Source organism: Pinus tabuliformis, chromosome X (assembly GCF_031772625.1).
Source record: "Pinus tabuliformis cultivar Carrire ecotype Pingquan chromosome X, CPIR1, whole genome shotgun sequence".
Lineage (NCBI taxonomy): Eukaryota > Viridiplantae > Streptophyta > Pinopsida > Pinales > Pinaceae > Pinus > Pinus tabuliformis.
The window spans coordinates 829472249-829497254 of NC_142308.1; the positions used below are offsets into that span (position 1 = coordinate 829472249).

A 25006-nucleotide genomic window follows, 5' to 3' on the forward strand; every position below is an offset into this window, starting at 1 on the left:
CTTATTGAACCGTAAATTAAAATCTTTAATGGGTTCTCTAGCATCAGCTTTAAGATTAGATAGGTCATTGATCAATGTCGCTGTTGATCTGTCGTCGCCAAACTTGGTGAGGAATTGACTTTGAAAAATGTCCTAACTTGTGATGGACCCGGAAGGTAACGAAAAGTACCATGACCCGGTTGTTCCTTGCATTGTATAAGGAAAAAGTCGGACGACAGCATCCTCGTTGGTAAGTCCGTTGAGATTAATAGAAAGCATGAAATTATTGATATGCTCTTCAGCTAGCATGCTTGTTTCTAGATTGAATTTAGGTAGCCATTTCTCAGGATGGGCTGGTATTGGGCTCAGGGGTGGAGGCATTAAAACCGCCCCAGGATTGTTCCATGGAGACTGGGCCATCGTTGAGCCGCTAGTTAATGAAAGTGCAGAGGATGATCCCTGGTGCTGAGAAGATGAAGATATTATGATCTTTGATGATTGAAGAGGAAGGGTTGTGGAAGATGGATGAGTGATTTGGGATGAGGATGTGGGTGGTTGACTTCGCGGTGAGGGGGTTGAAATGGACGAAGTAGATGAAAAAGTCTCACGGTCAGACTCTAGTGGTGTTTTCCTTGCTCTTTTCCTAGTAGGGAGAGGGAGTTCACTTGGTTGAATACCAAAATTTTCACTCTTCAATCTGGTCAGGGGATGAGCAGGATTGTACTGCGAAGTCACGCTGCTGTAAGATTTATCAGACCTCTGAGAAAAAATAGAGAATCCCTGGAGTTTACGAATCAAAGTTTGAATTTCAGGGGGTTCAATGATGAGTTGGTCTGATATATTAGGGTAGGTAGCAGCGGTGGATACTCGAGTGACTTCTAACTCCGGGTTTAACCGTACTGGAGAAGTCGGGGGAGTTGATGAGGGTGATTTACTCTCAGAATGGTATTTGGATTTTGACTTAGTTGCCATTCATAGTTCGTGCCCTCCTTCTAGCGCCAAATATGTTGAGGGCCCTAAAATCGGGTCAACAACAAGGGGGATACCCACCCGGTCCGGAACCTGGTTGGTGGCTCCTTGCCCGTTTGGTGTAGCGAGTCCGACTGGGGATAATGGGACCAACTTCCCAATCTAAAGGATGTGTGTGTGTGTGTGTGTAGATTTTGATGATGCTAATATAGAGGTAATTTTAAGCTAATTTAATTCTAAAATCTAAACTGAATCTATGCTACTGTAATCTAACAAAAACAACACATCTAATCTATACTAACCCGGGGTAGAATTCTTCTATTATGCGATCTAAAAAGATTTCATACAATAAATGGTAATAAAGATCATTCAGCTATCATAAGAATATAAATCAATTAAGATAAACCATTCTGCATAAGAAGTTAGGCAAAACAGTTGTGAACAGCATATCACATAATCAGTTATTCATATGTCAAGCACAAACAAATGACTCCACCGTACAAAAGTGCCAAATGGTAACCCACACATTCATACATTAACATATAAACAACTCAGCTGTATATCACTCTAAGAATATGAGCAGAAATTAATCAAGAGATAAAAGTACCATTTATGACTGATTTCACTCACAAACTTCAAGCAATAACGATTTATCTCTACTTACTTCTAACATCTACTAAGAGTACAGAAGTGCAACATCAGTAGCAGACATTAAAATGCAAACATAAATAAATCTCGATCCATCCATTCATCAAAAACCCCCTCCGAGGGTGCAAAAGTGCATGTTCTGAGGACAAGTTTTTTGACAAATTTCCAGACCCTTCTCCAAATGCCATGAGAAGGGTTAAATACTACTATCTAACTAATCTTAATTACACAAATTTAGGAAACGGATTCAAATGACCACCATTTTACTAAAACAAATTTATTTCTAAAAATTGAATCTAATTTCTAACCGTTTCTGTATCTGCTCCTTAGTGCTGTAAGCAATGCAAGGTTCGCCTGGAAAGAGTCGGTTGGTTGTATTTTCCTTTTGTTCGAGCGATAAAAGTAGAAATAACAAAAGCTGACACCTCTTTCTGACAAACTAGAAGATATTTTTGAAAATCTTCCTCTGGCTGGGTGTATTTGCTGTGTGTATACTTAGTATAACCAAGATTTCTTTCAAACTGATTGTGCTGTTGCTATTTCGGTTTCCGGCCGTGCGAATGACTCAATGAGTTAGGGATTTCATTGCCTGAACAATCTTCCGTATTGAAAATTGCTTCCGTTCTTTGTTCCAGGCTTTTCTGGAGCATCCTCCCTCTTTAGCGTCTTTCTTTTTGCTTTACCCAGTCTGAGCTTCAGGATCTTTTGCAAACATGCTGCTTTTGCTCGCCTTTGACTCTGAGTCTTGGATAGTCTATTTTCATCAGTGTCTGTTGAGTGATACTCTAGAATCCGCGGCCCTGCTGCATGCGGCATCCATTTGCGAAGGCATCTCTTCTCTGTTCTTCAAGTATTGGCGCTTTCCCCTTTTCCTTAGATGTTTCCTGCATATAGATTTATATTAGTTGCTGCCTTACAGTTTACGCAAAGGAAAAGAGAATTGACGAAAAGATTGACATGAAAGCTTTAAGTTCTAATGAATGCATAATCATGACACTCATAATGACTTGACTCTTTGAAAAACGCAACACGATCATCCTTGGATACTCAGGCGTGTGATCATTAATTTCCCTTAAGGTGCGCGCTCAATTTTGGGTTTACAGATCATGCCGAGGAAACTTTGCGATGAGTAGTTTCTGCGATTCGCATCACAACATCGAGGATTGCGATGTCGAGAAGTGCCATCGCAGCAATTGATAGTCTCATCCATCGCAGATCGCAGATCGCAAGATCGCAGTTTGTAAGATCGTAGATCACAGATCGCAAGATCGCATTTTTCATTTGATCACTGTGCGCTGCTTATGCGACGTTGCGATGTGCGACGTCGCATATCGGCCGTCGGCGATTCCTTAGGTTCTCTTTTAAGGGCGCTTTCAAAATATGCGATATGATGAATTTCGCATCGCTTCTTTGCAGCTTATCTATGCGTATAGGAAAACGCTTCACTCTCTCTTTGCGATGCGATATAGCTTTTAGGGAGTTAAATACAAAAATTTTGATAAAAATATTTTGGGATTTTTTGTTAAGGGTCCCCCTTTGCTTGATGTTATTGCTAATACCAAACAAAGAGGGGGGTTGTTGGTGACCACAACAAGTACATAACTAATGTCACTGATGTTAACTAGATTGGGAAATGATATATTGACATTATTTAGATGCATATTCATATTTGGATTTGACACACAATAAACTAAGTTAAAAGTGTCCATAAGATGGCAGATACCAATTGTTACATTGTCAATGATAAGTAGTGTCATATCTAGTGATACACATGGATGTGTCCCCACATCGAGGGGATGTGTTTTTTGCAGAAATGCCATATTTAAAATGTTGGGGACATCTTGGGTGCGTTCTAGAAGTACCATGTATGCTGGATAGATCAGGGAAGCAGTTGAGTGTGTTCTCATTCCAGCTTGCATAGGGGTAGGTTGTCTCATCTTGTCTTAATAACAAGTTTCATAGATTAATTTTCAACAAATTATAAATAAGTCTAAGTGATCTAATTCTTCAAAAAACAACAAAAAATAAGATTTGTAATATTCATTGATAAATATATCATCCCTAAGAATCTAGTCTAACAGTGAGCTTGAGCTCTGAGCCCTTACATTTGAGTGATAGGCTTCAAGGCCTCTTGATGAGGCTAACAATTATTTCATATAGTTGTATTAGAGAGAAAGGATGAGGACAAAGACTTGAGGGCCTTCCTCATTCATTGGTGTTCCCCAGTTGCTTGAAAATAATATACCAAGAGGGAGTGTCCATTTCTTTTTCATATCTAGACCATTGGGTTTCTTGGGACTCAGAGTAATACTTAACCCATCAAACTCACTAAAAAATTCAAGTATTCTTTTTCCATCCCATTTTACATCCAACCATGGACTTGGAGTGATTAGAATTGGTAATGCATTGTGGTTGGCTTGAAAGGTGAGAGTTTTGGTCTCTGCGACAATGAGGATTAAGGCTCACTCAAATTCAAATCTCATTGGTTTTTCCCTTTTTCTTGAAGTTACGGAGTATAGGTTTCAAGAATAGCGTCTCAATTGTCCTAAGTGTTAACTTCTTAATGTTTCTTCTTCCTTGAAATAAGCATTATTAGCCATATTTTGAGCTTGAGTAAAGTTGGCTATTGCATCCTTGATAATGGTATCTCCAAACCCTCCACTTTTTAGCCAACATGGAATTCATTTCCATCTTGCTTATTCAAGATTGTGAGAGTGGTACTTTTACTTCCCAACCTTATGCTTGAGTATATATGCATTCAACCTTGTATTTTGGGTGGATAGGCCATGAACAAGAGTGGATTAATAGCCATTGTTAGTAGAGTGAGATTTGAGGAGGGATGGATTAACAAGGTAAAATGAAGGGCATTTGACTTGATAACCTTCTTAACCCAATGAATCAAATTTGTGAACAACCTTTAAGTGGATTCATGAGTTACCTAGCATTTATGTAAGGTTGAGGAAGTTCCCTTTTAAAACCATTGTTATGCAGTGCCTTCATATGTTAGTGGCATAAGTCAATAATTATTATATGAATGAAAAGATAGTGTTATTGATTGTAGGAGTTAAAAAATGAAGGAAATGTAGCCTTGTTTTATTCTTTTTATTAGTGGCTCTCCACTCCTATTGTTTATTCAATGTCTAGATTCTACTTGAAATAGATGATGAGCTGAGTTGGGATATTGGGAATCGTCATGTCTTCTAGGTATTAAAGTTGTGCATATTGGAGTTTAAACTACTTGAACAATATAAAAGATACATGAGGGACCCTTAATTTGACTTCGAAGTCTCACATTTAATTATTGTTTGTATGTACCATGTAGCGGTAGACCGTAGAAACTTTCCTGATTGAATAAGGCCTTAACGTTTTTTTCCATTCATAATGGATGTAGTTCAGATTGAATTGTCTCTGTTGTAAGTCCCAGGGAGGCCCAGTTGGTTTACTTCTATATGTTTAAAAGTAGAATTTGAGGGTTTTCAAAGAATATTTTCCTTAACATTATTTGCATGTCTTTTATTTTTTGTTGGCAAGGTTGGTTTGGAAAATTTAATGCAAAATCTAAAGTCTTATCCCATTAAGTACCATATATCACATTTGTTAAAATGCCTCCTATGGGTGTTGTACAAAATATGAATGGTAAATGATATACATCCCTACTTTTATACTGAGATAATGATTATTGTGGTGGTCAGATATAAAGTTGGCAATTTGGTTAGAGGGTACAATATTTTCCATTCTGGAAAAACTATGCTGCTTATTGATAATTTGGTACACTATTAGTGTTGTCATTTAGTTTCTTCATTATCCAGTGGATCCATTTTATTTGGTGGCTTCTTATCTCAGAAAAATTGAAAGGAATTTGTTTTTCTATGACATCCCATGGAGGTTCTGAAGAACACAATTACTTACCTAATCTAATGAGAGGTAAGATGGAAGACTGTTATTGTCAAACATTTCTTTTCTTGTTGGTTCCATAGAATTTTATTTTATTTCCACTCCCTTCATGTGACACAATTGGTGAATTTTTCAACTGCGGCTCAGGGATGTTCATTGTGCCATGATAGATTTTTTAACTGGAAACTCACTTTGATGGAGTTTGTGTAGAGCATAAATTTATCTCAAGTATCATTTGGAAGTATTCTAGAATCTAAATAGAACGAGTTTGCATGATATGAATATTTAGTGCCAATTCAAATCACGTCATTGTGCCCTCACAGTTCTTCAAATCTCTAATTTATCTCCTCTACTTTACCTATCACTACCTTTCAAATCTCTAATTTATCTACCCTATAAGTTGGCCTTGGGTGTGAGGCAATTCAAATTCAAAGCTCTAAACTCAAACTTACCTCATGGGTTATTGAATCCTGGTCAGCTCATCAAGCACCCATTTAGGCAATCTTGAAGTTACCTTATGGAGAAGTTGCTACATGCTAAAATGATACCACTGTGAAGCTGTGGAGAGGTTCAAAATGTCTTCATACTTTTATAGGACACGCAGCTACATCTGATATAAAATACATATTAATTTTATGGGGTGCTTTAAGCATGGAGGAGACGTGCAATATCAATCCAAACCATTAATCTGACCTGTTTTATTGCACTTCCTATGGTGAGTGAAGTGAATTTGTCATATTATATTAAAAGCTAACCATCCCTTCTCCGGGTTACTATTTTATCAGATATTCTCAACTTTATGAGAAAAATTGTAAAAAAAAAGGAGTCTTAGTAATATGTAGAGAATCTTGGACTTCATATGATGTCTTGTAACTTTTATGTAACATATTTGTCTACTTACCATGAAACCATATCTTTTGACATTGCAAGTAAAATCAAATTATCTTGTTGCTTCTTCACACACCATCTTTGGATTTATCATGTGACCTTTAGGTGTCTTTATACTCTCTTTCTTCATGCATACTTTCTTAAACTGTGTTGTTTCTTTCCTTTCTCATACAATTTGAAGAATATATGCTTATTTTGAAAAGTAAGAATTCATTTAAGAGTTTCTGAAAATTGGCAGGGTGTCATTTTAAGGGTAGATAAGTAACACGTCATTGTGCACTATTCAAATCTCTAATTTTGTAAGGCATTTGAATGCCATATTTTGCTCCAAATCGAGGCTTTATGGGGAAGTGAAGAGTGAGAAATTTGTTGGGCATACCTCTACTTAATTGAATACTCAATTAAACCCCACCCTCTACATTTTGATTCCTCGAGGTTCTTTAGGGCACATCCATGTGACTTATGTTCCAATGAAGCCACCAAATGGAACAAGTGTGAAGGTGGAGAACCAATGTCCCATCCTATAAATAATCCTAAAGCTCTGTCCCATGAAGAAATCTCAAAGAAAGAATTTTCTTCTTACTGTCCAATCATGTCTTTAAATGAGTGAGATCCCGAGAGTCAAGCAACTAGTGACCCATGATGTTATTCTTCCAAATATTGATATTTTTACCATTTCCTAAAATCTAGGTAAACTGATCCATTATTATTGGAATGGAAGATTTCATAAGTCTCCAAATGGATGGCCATCATCTCACTTGGTGAATATTATATGGAGACTAATTTTTTTTCCCATATGAAATATTTTTTGTGCAACTGCAAAACCTTTTTCCACCATTCATACTTCCTTGACACTAGCCTTCATAGGATTTCAACACCCATTGCTAGAATCCTTGACTCCAAGCCCATCATGAGATTTGGGTTCCTAGACAATAGACCAGTTAACCAAGTGAAATCTTCAGAATTGGATTTTCCTCTTTATTAGAGATATCATCTTAATTTTTAAGCCAGAGTTTTCTTAACAATCACCTAAGAAAGAATTGGAGAAAATTGATAGATGGGAAACATCTAAATTGGAATTGTTTCCAGGGAGAATTTTTCTCCTTGGGAAGATAAAAATGTTTAGTGAACAGTCTTGAGGGAAAGGAGAGCATTCTCATGCCATTCTTATTTCCAGTTATGTGTATAATCTTAATATATTTTGGGAAACACAACTAAATATTGTCTGTCAACTCCACCAAGGAATAAACCTTTGTCTTGTTGAATGCAATTTCCTACTGCTTGTGGTGAGAAAAAATAGTAGAATTAAGGCAAGGAATTCTCATATGGTAACTCCAAAATTACTAGAATAAAGACCCATTAAAAATGGTTTGTGAGTTGTCGTCCCTTTCTAACCAAGAAGAGCACATGGGGGCTTTGATGTGAGGAGAAAACAACTCAATTTCACTTTCTCAAGAATGAGATGCATGAGTTTGAGTTAATACAAATGATGCATGAACTAGAGGGAAAAATCCTCTTTCTGAGGAGGAGGTTCAAGGATCTAAACAATATCAATTTACTGCACAATCTTGTTATCTTTGTGAGAACATTGGTGTTCTTGAATAAGATGAAGCCGTAGCATCTTTCTCTCCTTTAGAAGTTCAGGAAATTGACTTGGGGCAAATAATGAATGAAATGAAGGGTCAACAACTTTTTCTCATGAAAGACATTCAAGAATTTTAAAGAAAATAAAATGTTTCCCAAACATGTTCTCATAAAGGTGGTGTTGCTTTAGAAGGTACTTTTGCATATCCAAATAGTTACATGCCTGATGAGTACTTTAGGACCATGACACTACTAGCCTTCCTAAGAATGAGCATGAATATGAGGATTGATGGTTACACCTTTTTTTTTTAATATATCCTTTGCTTATTTTGGTCTGTAATTCTGAAATAGTGGGAACTTATATTCATAAGATCAGTCACTGCACAAAATATGTTGCAAATTTGTACTAGGTGCTTTTCAATTAAAAAAAGAATTACTTCCACCATATGGTAATTAATAGTAGCAAATTGTCTAATAAAGTTTTGTGGGTTCTTTACTTGTTAATGTTTTAGCTCTTTAAAATTTGAGGGCAATCCATTGTAAAGAGGAAGGGTTAACTTGATGCTTATCAGTTGGAAGTAAGGTTTTGAACTATGGATTTGGATGGTTGCACTGCTTATTCATTTTCCTACTTTGCAGTTTACATGTTCTTGATTTATTTTGTAGTGGAACTTGTGTCCTTGACTCTATTTGCTCTAAACAGAGGTCATGCCATACCCACATGGGTGTTGGCCAGGGGCTCACTCCACCTCTGTGTGCTCAAAAGTGACGGCAGGCCCCCTACCCATATCTTGTTTTCATTTGGCTAAGTGGGTTTATGAATCACTTACATCAAAAGAAAGTAGTTCTAGTGGCAAGGCTAGCTATTTTTTAGGTTAGCCATTGAAAAAAGTCATATTAGTCAGATAGTGTTGGTGGTTTTGGTAAATCTTATGAAGGAGAGATTGAAAGTGGTGGTGTGAAGGTTATAGTTAAGAGAGGAAGCCCGCTAGCAGAACAAAGTATCCACGAGTTCCAAGAAAAAATAGAGCTACTTTCTAAGCTCAGGCATCGCCATTTGGTGTCTCTTATTGGTTACTGTGAATAAAATTGTGAGATGATTTTATTTTATGATTACATGGCCAAGGGACCATTGTGAGGACACTTGTATGGTAACAAAAATTTGACTTCTTTGTCATGGAAGTAAATATTAGAAATATGTATTGGGGTTTCTTGAGGTCTTCATTATCTTCACACATGGGTTTCTTAGACCATCATACATCACGATATCAAGACCACAAATATACTTATTGATGAAAACTTAGTTGCAAAAATTTCAAATTATGGATTATAAAAAATGGGCACAACTCTTGACCATACTCATGTTAGCAATGTGGTCAAAGGTATCTCTAGATGCTTGGACCTAGAATATTATCGTAGGTAGCAGATCAATAAAAATTTAGATGTTTATTCATTTGGTGTTGTGTTGTTTGAGGTGTTGTGTGCTCGACCTGCTATTAATCCTTCTCTTCCTAGAGAACAGGTAAGCATTGCTGAATGGGCACTCCATTACCAGAGAAAGGGTGGGGAATTGAACTAACGACTTAACATCAAGGAGTGCCTTAATAATGCACCCAATTGTCTATCTAAGACCCCATGGACCTTCATGACATTGCTTCATTTGACAAAGTTGTTTACCTTTTGCAGGTAAATGGCTCTATATCCAACATGGAGGAGTGGATGGGGGCTTCTGACTGCATAATAATGAAGGTACTCTAAATCCTCCTTTTTAGTATTATTGATACGTAACCTGTAGAGATACAATTTCTAGAAAAAAGGTACCATTGGAACTTGTTCTTGGTTGATGAAAAGAAACAATAATATTCACCCATGAGGAAAACATTTGGACAAATATAGAAGCAAATTACTAATGTAATAAGCCTAAAACCTAATCAGCCCACATAAGACCGCATTAATAATTACAATAGATATTACCAAGAATAGATGGATTTGACATTAGAGAGTAGACGCGTGAGGCATTATTCTTGCATTGTCATTAGTGCCATCCCTTCTTCCCTCATATTAATATTAGTATTGTTCTCACTTACATCAACTTTACTTTTATGCCCCTCATTTTCTGTTTGGATTCCTCTCATTGATTGCTTCATATTATCTCTTGAACTCCTCATCTACTTTACTTTAACCTTCTCATCACTCTTTCACTCTTCAGATCCTCTCTCTTGCATGGGCTCATCTTTGGCTCTCAGATATGTTAAGTTTTATCTCTTCTGTCTCCTAACCTTTTATGTCTTTGACTTGATTTTTCCATTCTCTTTACTCCTCTTGATCCTCAGCTAACTTAATAAGGCATGTCTATTTTATATGTTTGGGAGTATTTTTTTGTTGAGGCTGTAATTTTGTTTTCATTTAATCAAGTCATCATTAACGTTTTGTAGTACATGGTAATTTTTCCAATCATATGTTTTCACATGGTATTTTTCTGTGAAGTGATCTCCATGGATTTAACATTTTGAACATGTGTTTAACACTATTCGTTTTTGTTTCAAGTCTTCATCTTCAGCAGTATTGGTGTACCTTGATCAAATTGAGTCTCAGTTCTAGGTTTATTTTTCAAATAACTAATAATTTTAACTTCCATTACATGAAGTTTTTCTTTGGAAACCATAGAGAAAACAATTTTCCTTAAAAAAAATCATTACCATATGGCTTAGCTTCTGGTAGGATACCTTTCAAAACCAAATTGCAATAATCATTCCTTATGTAAATATTATCACCAAAAAGATACAGTTGGCACTCATCCTTCAATGATGGAGAACATCAATTTATTTGAACAAGTCTGCTTGTGATTTTCCTGTTTTCTTTATTATTTTCAATACGATTTATGGCTCAATTAGGTTTGTAGGCTGGACCAGGGACTGTTGCAGAAGCCATGATTAAGGGAATTCCAATGATTCTCAATAAATTCATTGTGGATCAGGTACTGTGACAACCCTATAAGCTATTTTTTCATTTGAAATGTGATACATGATATGTTTCATGAGAACCTTGTGAAGCCTTCGTAATTTTTTATGATAATTATAAAACCAGTAGTCTAAGGAATCTACACTCCTAGCAGGATTTACAACATTTATTGACTTTACTTTAAAATGGGGTACCTCCAAGCCATGATTATAGTCAGTTACGCAACATCAAAGCATCGATCATTTCAATGCAATCAAAAAAGCCTCCATGCCCTCATCCATTTTTTGGATTGTAGTCAACAAGAAAGACGTTTTGAGTCTATGGGGCTTGCTAGTGATTTAAGCCTTCAACTTACATGGTGTCTAGCAACATTTAAACTAAAATGGGATGTAATCTTGGTTATAACTTTAGAAAACATGAATGGAAAAGAGAATATGTCACAAAATCTCAAAGACTAGTTCTCGAGAACATTGAGATTCATAAGACAATGAAGGGATCAAATGGAACCGAACTGTAAACTCTATTTCTTGCAATAAACAAAGAGGAAAACAAAATTAAGGAAGCATAGCATAAAACCTTAACAAATGTGTGCTAGAGCTGATTCACAAGCATGCTAGAGAGAGAATGCACAAGTGCACTAGAGAGAAGAAAGGCAAACCGATAACAAGAGACAAAACACTTGATATGGTGATCATAAGCTAAAGAATGAATCAATTTTTTCTTAGAATGATGAACTTACAAATAAATCTTGAGTGTGTATTTTTACACAACTCAAGAGGAAGGGTGCACTCCTTAAGACAGGTTTTTGGTCCACATAATGACTAGGTTGGCTTTAAGCCAAACCCCATAAGCATAATAATACAAAATAATAATGAATTGAAGTGAGGTTGTCCATGGTTATATGTGAAGATTACATCATCATTTCAAAATTGTAATGTATTAAATACCCTCTGTGTAGTTTGAGGATATGGGGTTCTTAGTGGCACCATTATAATTGTAGGTTTATGCATGCAAGAAGTATTGAACAAATTATAAAGTTATAAATTTCATAACAGAAACAAAATTAATTTAATACAATTCATAGGTTCATTCAGGAACACTTATTTGTGTGGAAAGTGTCCATTATATATATATATATATATATATATATCTATATATATATATATATATATATATATATATATATATATATATATATATATATATATATATATATATATATATATATATATATATATATATATATATATATATATATATATATATATATATATGGAAATTAAGCACTCGAATACCATGGTTTCTTTGACTTGATTCTACCATGCCTGCCACTTGTGCTTCAAACTCCACATGGCTCCTCCATGTTATATTTAGCACAATCAATTTATGTAACTTTATGTGGCCTGGCATATATAGTTTTATAGGTAACCTTTTGGGCACTAGAATATGAAGATTTATAGGTAACTTGGATTTAATATGTGGCTTGCAAGTTGAAAAGCTTTGTAAGAATATGCTTGAGTTCCTTGCATTGGTACCCAAGTCTGATGATGTTGACAATGTCATGGATGTTGAACAAGGAAAATCTCCAAAATACCATTCTTAGGTGATACTTTATGCGTGGATTTCATTTAGGTGATTTGAATTATGCATTCTTTCTATTAATCCAATAAAATATTCATAATGCAAGGAAGGAAGAAATGTTGTAAAAGTAGCATGTTTATAAATAGACTTTAAGACTGATTATATGCATTTATTTCATTTAGGTAATTTGAATTTTGTATTCTTTCTACTAATTTAATAAAATCTTCATAATGCAAGGAATAAATGTTGTAAAAGCATTATTTTTATGAATAAACTTTACGATTGATAATATGTAACCCATTGGATTTCAGCAAAGCATGTTAGGACATTGGCACAGTTCTTGAATGGACTCCTGATTAGAGCAATGATTACAATGGGAGTGGCTCTTTCTGTTCTCCTTGTGTTCTTGTGGGGCTGATTTTTATCTAAAAAAGGAGTCAAATTGGAAAAGGAATATAGAAAGATGGAGCAACTGCCCAAGAACCAAACAAGTATTCACCTTGCAAACTTGAAATGATATATATATATATATATATATATATATATATATATATATATATATATATATATATATATATATAGGCTCTTTCTGTTCTCCTTGTGTTCTTGTGGGGCTGATTTTTATCTAAAAAAGGAGTCAAATTGGAAAAGGAATATAGAAAGATGGAGCAACTGCCCAAGAACCAAACAGGTATTCACTTTGCAAACTTGAAATGATATATATATATATATATATATATATATATATATATATATCAACAAAATTGTTCTCTTTGATAATTTTTTATGTTCTAGGAAAGATTTAAGGAATGATATTCACAAATTGTTTACTTCTTTGGAAATTTTCCAAACATTAGATTGTGATGATTAAAATGCCTCTTTCAAAACGCAACTTGTTACATTGCATGGTGATTTTCCATACACATTCGAGAATATTATAAAACAAGATAGAGATGCTTGATGACACTGACATCATTGATTTGGGGGATTTGGAACTATGTACTTAGATGGTGATGGAACTTTTGTTGCTTAATGGTTAAGAACATGTTACAAAGGGGGTAGATTATGCACACCTGCATAGAATTTAACAGTCAAATTGTTACACAGAGGTGGGTCCCTTGTCTCACAAACAAGGGCAAAGTGGGAGAGCAGCAAAGAAATCAAATTTAAGAGAAGCCAACAGTCAATAATTTGTAATAATAGCTAATAGAGTTCAAAGAAGATCTGCACGAGTGTAAGAGAAGTATGTCCTTAAAATGACTAAGGAATCCACCAAAAGGAATTTTTTTTACGAAATCAAACATGACACTTCTTGTGCATAAAAATACAATATCTTTGATGTCTACATGAATCATAAGAAGCTGCTAACAACCACATTTTGATGCACATGACAGAGGCATAGAGACATGAACTGTCTTCGAAGAAGTGGCTTTATAGGGAAATTCCAAAAACCAAGGCAAGAAGCTGAGAAAATGGGCTAAAATTTAATTTCAAACTGCACTAGAATTCAGAAAATGTAGTAAAGTGGACCCCGCAAGGCCTAATTTAGGATGCATGAACACACATCTTTGAAGTGAGAAACAAGGACTAAACGATAAACTAATAAGGTGGAACCCCGACAGAATTCCCTGTGATTTGAAGTGTACTTGGTCCATGTGTATGTATCCAATCTCAATTGTGATTGGATGGAAAAAGCTAAGTTTATCCATTTGACCAACCACCTACTTCTAGAGATTTCCTAGAATAAATACTTGCAAAATATAGTGTATATAACTTTTCATTTCTATTTTCCAAGGAGTGATAGCCTATCCACCAACTCAAATATCACCCCACTCAATAATGGTAAAAATTTCCACCAACAATTCTTTAGGGCATTGCTAAGGATTGGGACATCCATTCCCACGATTGAATTGTTCTATCAATATTATTTTGAGTATAAAAAAACAAAAGCCTCATATGGTTCTAGCTACTAGCAAACATAATGGTCATGGAGTAACATCTAGCAAATGGATTTTGCACACTGTCGATAAATGAGGAAATAATACAAGGGGATTCTCTAAGAACTATCACTTTTGGCCCTTCCTCAGGGTAGTATATTGATAATTTCCTTTGTGACAACTATGCAATAACGATCTAAAGCAAACATCAATAACTTTGACTAATTGTGACCCTAGAATAGCGATGCTTACTCTATAATATTTGTTGGAATGATAGCACCGACCTAGTATGTTTCATGTGTTGTTTGGTATAAAGAGGAGTTTGCATTCGGTTGGATGGAATGAAAGTTCTTATATGCCTAGACATGGAAATGCTTCCAGCTCCAATGTTGGTGCAAGGGATCATTCATCTTCTCAACAAGAAAAACCTAGTTCAAGAAACATGATGATGGGTATTGCTATTAATAATTGGTTTGTTTCAGGTTTAGAGAATAGAGAAACTAACCATGAATCTAGAAATTTGGTTCCAATGAACCAAAATCCAAATGGACATGGTCGTATTGCTTCTTCAATGCTACATCCACTAACAAGTATGCCTTGGGGATCACATCATATTCCATTAACACAAGTACCTAAGAGAAGTAGTGTTTCTTCTCAAGGACAAGGCTTATCATCATCTATTTCCAGGCATTCATATGTTAGTCATTTTAATCCTCAAAATATTCATTCCTCTTCATCATAGATGTGCATGTGCCTTCAGTCACGGGTTTGTGGGCGGTAGTATGTTCCAAGGGTTGGGTTGTTCGCCCATTAAAGCGGTACGTGAGCTGGGTTCAGAACGTCGTGAGACAGTTTGGTCCATATCCGGTGCGGGCGTTAGAGCATTGAGAGGACCTTAAGTCCCACAATATTTTAGGTCGGCAACAATATTGATGGAACATCAGGGTGATGGGTTGGTAGGTGTACCATTTGGGTCACTGCAAGCAATTGTTGCTAAAAGTGATGGACACAACAGAATAATTACTGAGATTTGTAGTGTGTACCTTACCAAGAGTTTTTAATGAAGGTTATTTTTAGAGACAATGACTAGTATATTAATGTAATTTTTTATGTAGTTCTTCAATCTCTGAGGTGGCTATAATTTCAGATTTGGCTCTTGATGAAATGATCTATCTGTAGAGAACCTTTCTTGTAAAAGCAACCTGGGTTGTGGGATGTGTAGGGAAAGTTGGATTGCTCCCAACACAGGGAAGGAGGGAAAACATAGAGTAAAGTTTCCAAATCCCTGTCAATAAAAATATCAATTATGAAATCACTTGTTTGTATCCAATTTCTATTTATGGGAAACTTTTATGCTCATTACATTGGCATTGTGTGTGGTTCATGCTTGTTCCAAATTAGAAGTTTTAGGAAAATGCCATCAAAGTACTACAATTGACTTGATTGATCTGTTTCTGACAATGTAAGACTCTCCAAATTTCTTTCAAAATAGTTTTTTCCATAGCAAATATGATGTTGATTCTTGTAAGGTTGTGTGCAAAAGAGTGTCTAGGGACTTGTTATGAATGAGAGTCTTCCAGTATGAGCAGTAGGCATTAATGCTATTAAAATAGGAGACAGACCTTGTAGCCTTCAACCATTCAAACTAAATCTAGCTATAGGAAAAATTAATAGCTTGGCATAAAGTGACTGACTAAAACAAAATCCAAACCCTTCCAAAAATTAGAGATATTGTAAGCGGAAAAACCGCTAACAAAATTTTCGAAGGAAAAAAGCCAGAGTTTGAGGACATGCCCTGTCATGTTTCTAGAATTAGAGTGTAAGTAAGAAGATACAAACATCTGAGAGGAGAATTTTCCTTGATCCATTGACACTTCCCACTTAGATTCCTCTAATTTGTAATGCGTTGAAGCCTGTCTGAATCTCCACCTTCCATCGTTGAACACATCTGTTTTGGGTGCAACATGAGCAGCTTGAGGGGAAGGAATAAAGAGAACAGGGAGGTTGCATCTAGAAGGCACTCAAATATGTAAGTGATACAAACCAATGAATACTGAAACACCTACAGAGACTAAAAACCAACAAACATAGAACCATAACCCAACCTGAATTTTTCCATTACAAACAACCCTTAAACGAAGCTCCTTGATCTACCATTTACAGGTTGTTTGGCTGGCTTCTCTGCATATAATACCTCACATTTATTGTTATGCACATTAGTATCCACTTTATTTTGAATTTAGGGGATCAATCTAAAGTCCATGACCCTAACTTTAAATAATGTTCCAAGGTCTGGTGAATGGATCTCCTTGAATTTCCATTCCCAAGGTGTTTCGCTGGCTTGTTTGCATTGAGTACTTCATATTGATTGTTATGCACATTAATATCCACTTTATTTTGAATTTAGGGGATCAATCTAAATTCCATCACCTCACCTTTTAATAATTTTCTAGGGCTAAAGTTCAGAAGCTAACATAGCCTAATGATCTACCTCCTCATTCATTTCTCACTTGAAAGAATCAGATTCATTTGAAAAGAGAGAGAATGTTGTTTTATTATGGAAAGGAGAGTCTTTCATATATATTTTTCTTGATTTGGTTGGTCAATTGTTGCTTTTATGACAATATTATTCAAAATATTTCGAAGACCCCATGTGTATTAGGTGTTGCCTATTAGACATTTTGGAGTTTTTGGTTGGAATATAGCGAAAAAATTGTTGGTCAATTCTTGATTTTTATTGTTTAAACTGGGTTTTCGACTATATATATGGATTTAGCACCCTGAAAAAACCTGTCAGGCACTTGGATTATGGAAATTTCACAACTCAAAATTGTGATTCCAAAAAATTCTTATCAGATTTTGGGCAAATGAGACTGGAAAATAGGCCTTAGAAAAACCTCCAGAATGTTTAACAAATAGACTATGGTTGTATAATAGGCTATCTTATTTCCTCTGGGACCGTGAAAACCCACCACACATGTTTTACCTAGTCTATTTAGCTTTCAAACTCATCCATATTTTTGTTTTTTGTTTTTGGTCTTTTCATTTATGTTTGTGTGGTGGCAGTTCTGTGATTCATTAACAAGAATTATATTTTGTTATAGTTGGAAGAAATTTTCTTACAAAACAAATGTCATTTAATCACAAATTAAGGCTTTGGGTTGTTGTTGTTAGCCTTATATATCCATTTCCTCTTGTATGTTTGATGTACCGAGATGTTTGTGAGGTATTTTTATAGGTGAAATAGGCTTTATAAAAGAAATTATTTTAGATATAACAAAAGATGTTAATGTAACATAGAACAAAAGATGTTAATGAAACAACTAATGTCCAGATATAGAATACTCAATCCATCTAAATGACTCACACAACTAGGCCCCAAAGTCATACATGTTTCTTGCTCGACAAATATTCTGCAAATATTTATGAGTAAGATCCACTGTATTTATGGATATATTTGTGGAAACAATTTTTGTACCATGCAGTTAGCTTGCATGACAAATCTCCAATTTTTTTTAACAAAAATATAAAATTTTTGAATATTATTTTCTGCAAGTATTTATGAGTATTTGTATCATGCATTTAGCATGCTTGACAAGTCTCCAATTTTTTCTACAAAAATATAAAATCTTTTGTTTGAATGTTACTGGACTCTAGTGTGGGCAGATTACAAGAAATGAGATTGGAAAAAGGATGGGGAGACAATGTAGAGAATTTCTTGGATATGATTCATTTGTTGTTGGAAATCCTTTAGGTACTTGATCCATCAACTTTGGAAATGTTTTTAGGAAGGATTCCTATGTTTTCTAATTTTGTGATTCTTTCACCTCGTGGTTATTTTAGGTAAGAAATTTGAGGAATGCCAAACATTAATGGATAGGTAAACATACTTTTTATAATTTCACTGCCCATTACATGATATTCTCTCTTTATTATTTCATTGTATTTTGAACTTTTACTTTGATTTTGTTTTGTCTTTTAACTATAAAATTGAAAATACTTGTTATCATATCCATTTAAACAACATCCAAAACTTGAAGATAATATTAGTATTATAGTTGTTTTGTGTTAAAACATTTTCAGATTCAAAGTTTATAGATATAAAAGATAATAAAAAAATGTCAATGCCTTCATTTGATTGTTACTTGACTCTGGTGTGGGCAGGTTACAAGAAATGTGATTGGAAAAATGATGGGGAGACAATGCAGAGCATGGCTTGGATATGATTCATTTGCTATTGGATATCTTTTAGGCACCAAAGCTATCGACTTTGGAAATGTTTCTAGTAGGGATTCCTATGGTTTTTAATGTTGTGATTCTTTCACCTCAATGGTTATTTTGGGCAAGAAAATGTATTAGGAATGCTAGACAAGACATCGATGGACAGGTAAATTTTTTTATAATTGCAATATCCATTCCATGATATCGCCTCTATATTATTTGATTGTATTTTGAACATTTTTTTATTTTTTATTTTGTTTTTCCTTTTAACTATGAAATTGAAAATACTTGGTATCATGTCCATTTAAACAACAACCAAATCTTGAAGATGAAATTAGTATCACACAACATTGATTGAAATCCTTTCAGTTGTTTTGTGTTAAAAAAAATTCATGGCTATTGGAAAAGTTTATTTTCATGTTGTTATTTGAGAGCATGTTTATATACTTGACCAAGTTCATGCATTAGAGAATGAAATGTTGTTGCGAATAAAATGACAAGGATTAGACATCACATCTCATATTATTTTGTTTCACAAGTTATCTACAACTTGAGATTTTTAGCATGTAACTTAGTTGACATGATTGTACCTTAAACTTTCCTTGAAGGTTGAATACTAAGTTACTAAGGTGTTCTTTTCTATGGTGATGTTTTATTTTCTTTGTTTATATAGGTCATCTGGCCACATAATGGCCACTATCGCCCAATTGAAGAAAACTTGTTCGAGTTTCTTACTTTTATGGGGAAAAATGGCTTTGATATTGCTGATGTTGAGCTATATGTTGTATAAATATTTTATTGTCTACTTTACTTTATATTCTAGTGTTCATCGTCTTTCATGTCTTATACTCTACACTGTATTTTCTTTTGTTTTAGAAAAGGAACTCAAAAATCAATATTGATGGTAAGAAGCAAGAATTGATGAAAGAGGAGAACAATATATATAACATTGGAGCGACAAATGAAAAAAGAGAGGGAGAAGAAAACCAGTCCAGTGATACCCTTAGAGTCAATATATATCCCGCATAAGACACACACATAGAGAATGCTGGTCAAGTCTTCAGAGTTGGTGAATTCACCTGCAATGCCTTGATAGCACAATGATAATGTTTTGAAATGATGAAACAACATTTCATGTGTAAATTGTAGCCCAACCAATATTAAATTAGAAACTCATATTGTAATATTTGACATTTTATATAATATAATTTTTGGTTGAAATATTTATAGTTGCACTTGATATTGTTTAGTATTGTAATTAACATATGTAACCTTGTGTTTTTATATTAGATGAACATGCACATTATATGATTTATTTTTTATTTTTTATTTTTAGTTTAGTCACAAAATCATACTCATTAATTTATGTTGATTAATAATAAACACACAAAATTAATCTAAAACTACTAAATTAATAGTTTATATTGATGAATAATGAACACAAATAAAATGAATATACAACTAAATTAGTTTTTTTATAATGATTATTAATCAAAGTAAATGAAATGAATATAAACTATTAAGTTAGTCATTGATATAATGAATATGAAACTACCAAAAAATGATAAACGACTATTGCAAATGATAAAATTGTGATTACAAATGACAACAAATTTTTTCATATATATGACTATTAGTAATTAATTTAAAGTATCTTATAACAAGACCAAAATTTAGTCATATTTCTTCGGTCATTAATTGGTTTCAAATGATGACTATAATTTGCATATATATGACTATTAGTAGCCAATTTATAGTGTCTTATAACACAACCAAAATTTAGTCATATTTTTTTGGTCATTAATTGGTTTCAAAATGATAGAACTTTGAATATATATGACTATTAGTAGATAATTTACAGTATATTTTAACATGACCAACATTTTGGTCATATTTCTTTAGTCATTAATTGGTTTTCTCGGGTGACCGTATAGTAATATATTTTGTTGTATATTTGGTCATTAATTGTGGCAATTAATGACTAAATCAATAACTAAATTAATGACTAAACATACTACTAGACGATGAAATTGAGACAACCAATTAATGACTAAGATAAAAATGACTAAAAATTGGTCGCATTATAAGATAATGTAAATTAGCTACTACTCGTCACCGACTGAAAAATGGTCATTTATATGAAAATTTTAGTCAATTTTTTAGTAATTAATTAGCCATTTTGTACTAGTGAAGTGCAACTTGAGGACAGTAAAGCAAAGTATAAATAAGCGCATGGCAAACATTGAGTTGCTTCTAACTTCCAGGTGGAAAATCAAGTTTGTCTTAAGTAAAGAGAGATTTCAAGGTGAAGTTTGTTTAAGCCAAAGAAATATGATTTTGGAGAGAATGTTCAGATTCCATACATCGAATTTTTTGTTCCTACATGTTTATAAGAATTGCAGCAATCCACAATTCTTAACAGGAAGATAAGGACTTCACACAAAGGCAAGGTGGTGTACCTTGATTGGAGCTCTAAGGCACCAATTCAAACAGAACAAGAAGGATAGAGATCAGAAATCAAAGATGATGCGGAAATCAAAGATAGGGTAAAAAAAATAAAATTCTCAGAATCTCCCAAAACTAGCATCAATTTGTATTGTCTGTTATCATGATTCCAACAACACTTAAATCGCCTCAATCCGACGTCATATGAAGAAGTTATGGCTTTCTAAAGTTTTTGACAAATAACTAAAACATCAATAGCAGGGTTGACTAGGCTACTGATTGGGCAATCCATACAGTTGACGTTGCAGGGTACGGTTGGTAGTGGACCAATTAGGTCTTGACAGGTGGCATTTTCGTATAGATTGCATTTGGCATGTTTTGGTTGGTTCATGAATTTTGAGGTGGCCCAGTCCACGCCCAATGAAAGGCTGCACTGTGGCCCAATGAGAGGGCTCCATGTGGTGCCTCATGGTTGGCTAAAATTTTTACTACAGGATCGAAGGCCTTACTAGGGTTCAACCCCGTGACCTCATGCATAACAACTCCATGCCCTACCGTCACACCACCGTGTTGGTACTTAACCAACATAGGTCATCAGTTATATTTGTTATCGATTGGTTTGGCATTTGGGAGGAGGGGCCAGGGAGTGAACCCTGACCCCTAATCTTGCCACCACCATATGTCCACAGTGTAGGCAGACGGAAGTGGGGCTAGACATTTTTCCCTGGCCCCCAGTCACATTAACCACCATATGACCGGGTGGAGGAGCTAGCAGAGAGGACGGGGCAGATAGGCCGTGGCCTCTAGTTTTCAGCAACCATTACAACCAACAGTGGACAGGGCGAGGATTTAGCCGACGCGGGTGGGAATTTGGCCCTAATGCTCGGTCTTATTGACAACAATGTGACCCTATCCTAGGATATTTGAGGGCTAAACCAGCAGAGGCGGGCAATTGGCCCCATTCCTTGACCACATGGGTGCCATGTGACCCTGATCCAGCACATAAGGGTTATTGAAAAAATTAATGAAGCGACAAAATGCACTTTTCATGCAATTAACAGGTTCTGCCAATTTGCAAGACAAACAACAGAGCTTGGCTTGGAGAAGCATATATTCCTCAATTTTTAACCTTTTTGAGCTCAAGAAGAGCCTAGATGGGGTTTTTTTAGCATCTTGGGCTTAATGGAAGCCTCATGTTTCTTATTTGAGAAATTTATGATGGAGTTTTTGTAGAATCGAGTCTTTTAGTGCCAGAGGAAGAGATAATGTTGAAGAAGTATTGAGGCATATTTGAGCATGGAAAGAGCCTAGTTAGAGGTTTTCCAACCTTCCAGTTTCATTTTTCGTAGTTGTTACTTCAATAGAGAAACTCTTTTCAGTATTTTTTGAATTTTTTAAGGAGATAAGCCCTTTTTAACTCTTCATTGTGAAGGAGTTGGATTTTTATGCTCTTGACTTCAGGTGGAGTACAAGGACCTATTATGTGACAGTCCTTTTTATGTTGACATTTTTATGACCTGTTGTAGGGATTCATCTTTCTGAGTGAGAATTATTTGTAGGAGAAACAAGCCACTCTACTATCAACATGTTGTATGTACTTATTTGCTGCTGAAATCAATATAGTGGTCTAGCTATTGGAGCAGGCCCAGAGATGTATCCCAGGAGGGGTGAACTCCATTATCAAATGTTGGTTTCTTCTCTTCATGTTTAACATTTTTAGTTACATGCGAATGTGTTTCTCTTTTAAGTTCATGTGAAAATTTAACTCACCATCTTGAAGAGGATCTAGAACTTATTTTACTTTTAAAGACCCATTTTGTTAACTTGGAAAGTGTCAAAGTATGGTTGGGTTTTATAAGAGGAGTTTTCCTCCATTTCCATGTCAATTTTGCATCCAAGTTGTTCTCCTTTTTTCATCTAATTTTGTGTCCATTTTTATGTCTGTTTTTGCATCCACTTTCGTTTCACCATGATTTGTGCTAAGTTTTTCACCTATTATTGCACCCATTTTTGCTTCCACTTTTGCATCCCCTAAACCCCTAGACATCTAAATCCCATAACCCTTAAGCCCTTAACCCCTAAATCCCCTGAACCCCTAAGCCCTTGGCACTTAACCCTTAACCCTTGAAGCCCTTAACAATTAAGACATCAACCTCTAACCCCTAAACCCCCTAAAACTCAACCTCCTGGCCCTCAATCCCCTAACCTCTAACCTTTTACCCTTTACCCTTAACCCATGACTCCTAAACCCCCTAAATCCTAGAATCCCTAAGAATTTCTCCCAAACCATAGGTGATCCAACATTAATCCTCTTGGTCAGATTAGGTTTTGGTCCACCAAACCCTCAAAATAAAACCTTTAAGCGCTACTAAGGTCCAAGGGAAAGAACCACGAGGTCCCAAATATGAACTACATTTTATGGATAGTCACATTTCCACCAAATATCCTCCACACATTTTCTTTCAAAGGGTTTAAATACAACTTTTTAATGTCCACAAATGCATATAAGTTCATAGGAATCAAGTAAGGTTCACACACACACATGACCCAAATGTAATTCATGTCCACTCAAATGCAAAAACAGGATATAAGGTTGTCCCTTCAGTTTTCATCATCCTTTAACAATGGACCCTTCTCTTACCAAATGTATGGGTAGTAGTCCCATACAATTCTACAATCTTTCTCAAAGGTTTTGTCCACAACATGTTCAAAAAAGCATTCAAATTCCCTCAATCTGCTCCAAGTATATTTGAAACTAACACAAGAAATCCTCATCTACATTAATTGTGCAATCTTCAAGCTATCCATATCTAGGTTCATCCCATTTTGAGCCCCTATTTTGTGCCTTCAATATAAAGATGACCAAGATCACCTTACAATTAAGTCTCCCTTTTGCATCTAGTGAGAATATTGCCATGTTCTTTAGGAAGGGATTTCTTCTAAACGTGATTACACTATGATAAATCCTTGGAAATTACTAAGAGGGGGTGGGGGGGTGGAGGGTGAATAAGTAATTCTATCTTTTTAATATTTATGCTCAACATAATTTTCTTTTTCAAATATCTTCTTATGCAACTAATGACTTGTGTGTATGTGTAGATATAAATTGTTTCTTTTGCAGTTACCAAAGAGAGACATTTGCATATGTACATATTCAAAATTAAAGAACATTCACACAAGTGGGACATTCAATAAGCAACACATCAAAACACCAGATATAAGTGGAAATCCATAAAGGGAGAAAACCACATTTTTTTGGATGAAATTGATGTGAAATCAAGCTCCTACTCTCCTACTACATCAAATTTTCTATAGGCTCCAACCTACTAGAGGTTGCTACCTCAAGGAATCTCCAAATCCCATAAAATTTCTGCAAGCTACAATCTATAAGAGGCTCCTCCCTCAACATGCTACAACTTGAAATGAGACTACAATCCCCCCTGTGCACATCTAACTTCCTTTTTGTACTGAAAGAAAAAAAAAAATATATATATATATATATATATATATATATATATATATAGATATATATAATAAAAAATATTCCACACCTTTTCTTACGCCCCCCCCCCCCCCCTTTGACATCAATGAAAATCTAACACCCTCCTCCCACATCTACCCAAGTAACCGATCAACTGGGGTAAACATGTTACGAGAGGCTACTATGATAGGATTCAACCTCCATGGTGACCTGAAGTAAATGGAACCGATGGAAACACATCAACCATACCTTCCACATCAGCAACAATACTCACAGGGGGCAACCCAACCACTCGGGCATGCCATCGTCCAGGGACCTCTGGACGCTCTCACAAGGCTGCATGCATGCATACAGGGACTTTTCCTAGCAGACCTGTGCTAGTGTCTCTGGAATTTAATGCACTTTTCTAGCCCAGAAT

General features: G+C 35.1%; 1 long non-coding RNA gene across 3 annotated transcripts in view; it reads left to right on the top strand.

The window, feature by feature from the left end:
- Positions 1-18826, top strand: part of LOC149142327 (uncharacterized) — a 38079-nt gene extending 19253 nt beyond the window's left edge. The window contains exons 3-5 of one of the 3 annotated variants that reach the window (XR_016264778.1): positions 9649-9711; positions 10857-10939; positions 12816-13012. This is a non-coding gene — a long non-coding RNA (uncharacterized LOC149142327). Of the gene's footprint in view, positions 1-9648; positions 9712-10856; positions 10940-12815; positions 13013-18605 lie in introns of those variants that run through there. The other 2 variants (XR_016264777.1, XR_016264779.1) reach the window with 2 other exon arrangements.
- Positions 18827-25006: the final 6180 nt, after the last annotated feature.